General features: G+C 43.3%; 1 long non-coding RNA gene across 1 annotated transcript; it reads left to right on the top strand.

Annotated features, from left to right (window-relative positions):
* Positions 1-900: 900 nt before the first annotated feature.
* On the top strand, positions 901-1,683 carry LOC144406341 (uncharacterized). Its single transcript, XR_013467628.1, has 3 exons — positions 901-1,050; positions 1,147-1,261; positions 1,356-1,683. It is a non-coding gene; the product is annotated as an uncharacterized LOC144406341 (long non-coding RNA).
* Positions 1,684-5,363: the final 3,680 nt, after the last annotated feature.

Below are 5,363 nucleotides of genomic sequence, written 5' to 3'. Positions count from 1 at the left end.
TGTTACCCGTTTACATGTCACGGCAAAACATTCAACCTCGGTAACACAAGGGTACATCTGATTATACATTGTCAACATTGCATGTCTGTCAGACTCAAGATTGTCTGGTGGAATGGAGAAAGAGGCACCACTGTACAGTTTTCTAGGGAAAGTCGTTCTGCTGACACCAAAACACTGCTTTACATAAAGCATATCAGCTGTTTCAAAGTCCCAACCATTTGTCTTCCTAAAATACTGATCCTTCCGTATAACAATAACCTCCTATGTGATTGGAGGACCCTTAGACTCCTCGTCCAATCACGTGTGAGGTCATAGGCATGACTGATACAGCAGTACTTGCAAGACGAGCATGCAAGTGTGTTACTATAGACAGTGTGTGTTACTATACACAGAAGAACTGTATCTCCAGTTCCTTTGTTTGGTTTTTGCTGCTTCGTGAATAATGGCTGGACGACGTCTCGCGTTCAACTCGCCTTCAACTCCTCTCCGCGGTCACCAACTTTCGGCCAGTCCGCAGACAGACGAGAAGAAGCTGCTGAAAGCTCTCAGTGGATCGTCTTGTCAACTCCAACAACAAACTGCCGATATCAACGAGCGGTTCGCTCCACTGGAGCGTTCGGGACTCTGCGGGTTTCTGTCCATGGAGGAGAGGAACCGATCCAAGTTCCGATCCCAAGATAGCGCTAAGAATACGTTCGATGACTGCAGGCTAAGCTAAAAGTAGCGTAACCTCAAGCTAAGCTAAGAGTAGCCTAGTAGCCTTACAAGTGAGCAGAAACAGCTTTATTAAAGTGTGTTTTCTTTGCCGTGTCGTTTACAGGAAGCGGTGCACCGTCTTCACAACTCCGAGACTAATTACAGGCGCTACGAACCGGAGCAAGGGTCAGATTTAAAGAATATGCTTTCATTCTGCGCTATAAGGGAATATATACGTATAGATACCGATCATAACTGTGCATTTTGTTTTCACAGACTAATCTCGCCTCATAATGAGACGGTGACCTCGTATTTGCTCCGGGAAAAGTCCAGATTTAGACAACGTCATTGTGTGTAAGTGACACTGTTTATCCTTTCTTGTTAAATGTTACTGTGACTTGATTTTGATTTTTTTTGTATTCATACCACACTCATTTAATTGTTTTCCAGCCGCCTGTGAGACGTATTGTGAGACGGGACGCAGGAGCTTCAGGTTCAGGCGGAACACTCATTGCGAGCGGAAGCTGCGAAGGATTCAGCGCGGAGTCGAGCGAGAAGAAAGAGGGTCAGAGTTTATTTGCTGACTTGTTTCAGGTGCATTGATCGATGTGTTGTGTCCGTACGCATCGCACAGTACTGATTCATTGTTGTTTTTACAGCTGCTGGAATCGAGACAAAGTGCGCTGGCTGATGACGAGGTGGAACTCTGGAAATCCGCCACCGTAGAGCTCACGTCGGACGGAGGGGACGGCATTGTTGGCGGGGTCTCGGGTGGATTGTACGGTCGCCACACGCACAAGAGCCGCCTGCACAACAGACCTGCCTCGGAAAACACGGCGCTAGTGACGGTCAACAACCCCGAGGAGGCAAACGGAAAGTTTACTGAGCTGTAGTTTTTAAACCGCCGTTACCCAAGTGCGGGCAGATCCTCACTTTGTATGTAGTTGTTGTTTGTGTGTTGTTAATAAAGCTCTTTCTTTGCATAAACATGTGTCAAATGTTCATTTTCTCTATAAATTCATTGATGTCCTGGTTGGAATCCTAATAATAGTGTAGTAGCCTGCATAGGATAACCATGAAATGAATATACAGCATAATATGAATATATAAATAAAATGAGGCGGGTGACCAATAGCGACAGATCTGCCAACCAATCACGAGTGATTGAAAGTTGTGGTTTCATCCAATCATGAACAAGGAAACTCAAGCCTGGTCTGCCCAGGTGTGGTTTTGCTGCCAATCACGAGTGATTTTATTTGTTAGTACGTTGTGGTTTCATCCAATAAGGAGTAAGGATATTCAAGCCCGCTCGGCTCGGCCACCCGCGGTTTCGCTGCATTCATATGCTAATTCGGGCCATTCGCACCTCCGCCAGCTCTCCGCCTACGTCATGGTTCGTTTCCGACAATTTGTGGCACAGACAAACGCGACGTGCGCGGGTTGCAAATTGTCGGAAATTGTCGGAAATTAGGGAGATTTCCGGGGACGAAAATCTCACTTTTCATGCAGTGTAATCCATTTTGGAATAAGGTTGCAACATAACAAAATGTGGAAAAAGCCACACAAACCCAAACCGTAGAAAGCGCTCGCTGTGATACTTCAGCTTACATCGTATTTACAAAACCTGTAATTCATCGGGTAATCAGTGGCCACTATACCGTATATTGCGAGCATTTAAGCACACAATTGAAAGGGCCTCCTTCTCTTTTTCTAGCATGGATCAGATGATGCGATGTCATCTTTTGATTTCTTGCAGTAACTAATAATACATAAATCTGCAACGAGTAATGAATTTGTGTTCACTTAACAAAAAAAAAAAAGTTTGATCTTCTGTGCAAAAATCCTTTCAGCTCGTCTCCTTGACGCCGTCTGGTTTGGATCCCTGTTGTCATTTCACCAGGAGGCATAGGCGAGGAAACACACATTTCTTGTTAACACCTGCTTTAAGGAGGCGAACAATTTTCACCACAAAACAGAGGCGCACTTTCACGGGCAGTTTCTGTACATACCGCGGGATACTCATTGGGGGCACTTTACGCATCCCCTCCCATCTCTTTATGGGAAACTCCCACTTTCCCTTTGACCCTCCCATACATGCATATGCATGACACGGAAAGCGCAATTTGCCATTTCTGCCACAGGCGCTTTTACTTCAGTGCGGCATGTTTGTACATACCTCACCATGCTTTTACTCGCACATAGACAAATAGGTCTGAAGTGGGCACAAAAGGGTTAATATGTCCTGTGTAATGAGTAATCAACATTTAACATTTTTACCACCGTCCTCTGGGTGAAAGTTGTGTGTCCATTTCATCCTTCCCTCCCTCCCTCCCTCCCACCCTTCCTCTTCTCACATGCTCTTACCAGTATGTCAGGTTCTCTGAGCTAATAATGACCCAGATGGGATAGCAGTCAGTTAAAGCCTGTATTATACAGTGTGTCGGGGGCCACTGACCAAGCATTAGTATTTGCGGTGTTTGGAGCGGCAACAAGCTATTTTGATCTATTCAGAGCTTCTGTCATCTGGAGAATGGCAGCTGGACAGTTGGAGGACATTCTTTGAGTCAGAAACTCATGCTATGTCCGTTAAAGAGGGGAAGCTATGACCATTAGAAATGGAATATTCCACATCCACATATGGTTGTAGTTTTTGTCTCACCACAGACTTTTTATACTATGTTTTATACCACAGTATCTGTGTTTCTAATGATGTAACATTCTGCTTAATGTGATTTCAACTGTAAAATCCTGCAGAAAACCTCTTGTATTCACCTCTGGGTTGGTTAAATTTGTTAAGACATGCAGACAAACAACCATCAAGCTGCCGTTTTCTTTTGTAATCAACGAGACGCCTCAGATCAAAGGATGTTTATCACAGCCAGTTGCAGTGATGGTTATCAACTAGCTAATGACCAAGACAATTAATAGCATGAATAAGAGCTTCCTCCCTCCTCCTCCTGCTACAATCCTCAATTATGGGTGTTTAATTAAGCAGCATTATTAATTAGATTTTGATAATATTAAGATATGTGGGTGCAGATGAGAAGGAGGGGGAGCAGAAATGAGACTTCTTATAGTAAATTAGTTTAAAACAAATCCCATGCAAGACGTAGGTTATGCAGGAATGCACTTGGGCCCTGCTTCAAATGAGCCCAGACAGACAACACGATAGCGCAACTAGATGATGATGATGAGAAGGATCCAGGTTCCTCCAAGGAAATACAGTGTTGATGACGGTGGCGAGAGCATCATTGAGTTTTACGAGGTTCAGTGTGCATTACTTGACTCAACATAACCCATGACACTTACCGGTGTAAACCAACTAAAATGGCGTTTGTTAGGGAAAACTCAGGAGTTTGAGATTCATCCAGCTCCACTCTGTCAATATTTGCCTGGGTGTTAAACACTTTGAGATGGTAAGACTCAAAGAAGAAGTCAAATTGTGTTTAATAAATGAAACAAGCAAGCCAAATGCTCATTAAAGATGAAACACTGTTTCATCTGCAGCTGACAAGCTCTTTATTATTAGATTAAATGCTTTTTGTATAAATATGCGAGAGTGATAGATGAGGTGCACCTCACGTTGTATACTAGATTGGTCTATCTCACCACAGCACATAATGATCCCCTGAGGTCAATAAGGAGAAACCAGTACGCAATCAGCGCGGCAGCAAATAGACACGTTTGTTTGATTTTATCTCCTTGGCATTCAAACAGTAAAGCGGTTTCAGAGCTGCAGATTTAATAAGTTGTCTGGATTTCCCTTTGAAAAATGTAACTTATTTTTCTGGCATACCATATCAGTAGTTTAATACGTCTACAGTGGTTTGAAGAATTTCTCCATTGATTTATTTACTGATGTAAACGATTTACAGGCAGCCAGGGATCAGAGAAAGATAGTAATATTACTTTAATCACCCCCACCTGAGGCACTAACAGCCACAAGTCCTTCTGTACTTCTCGAGGTTCGAGTCCCCCCTGAGCAAAAATCTAAAAAGCCATGGGTTAAAAAAAAAATACGATGTTTTGTCGCTGTGGATAAAAGAGTCAGTTAAATGACCTGTAATGTAATGTCTAAAGGCGGTTTCATGAAAACCCAACTATCCGACAGGAGCAGAAGCCCAATAGTTATCTGAAAACACACTTTATTCTATAAGAACCATTTCTCTGAATCTACACACTGACAAAGCATGTGATTAATTAGGATGCAGAATAACTGCATCAGAGCTTTCTGGGGTTGTTTTCCTACTTTGCACAAGGCAGAGTCTGTGGCACATCATACTCTCACTGTGAATTGGTAGTAACTGTTGCCTTCTTCGGTTTGGTATATATTATACTCTACTAATCAATTTTCTTTTATTTTCTATCTCATGTTCACAGTCAGCCTAATGCTGTGTCTTTGTGTGTATATAACCTGTTGTCAGTTGAAAAAGGGATTCCCTCTTCCGCTTGTCCTCTTCACTCTCCTCCACCTGAACACCATCCCGTCTTTTGAAGGCCTCCTCCTTGCTCCACTCTTTTGACCCCCCCCGCAGTCCCCGGTCCACAGGCCTTCGCACCTCTATTTGTCTCAGGAGTACACATAACAAACAGGTTTTAGATACTTCAACATAATCCTCATTGTATTTGGTATTTTCGATCTCTTTTTCTTTTCTCTGCTCCGCAGC

Source organism: Gasterosteus aculeatus, chromosome 4 (genome assembly GCF_964276395.1).
Source record: "Gasterosteus aculeatus chromosome 4, fGasAcu3.hap1.1, whole genome shotgun sequence".
Lineage (NCBI taxonomy): Eukaryota > Metazoa > Chordata > Actinopteri > Perciformes > Gasterosteidae > Gasterosteus > Gasterosteus aculeatus.
The sequence above is the reverse complement of the archived record's forward strand: the minus strand, read 5'-3'. Positions and strand labels throughout refer to the sequence as shown.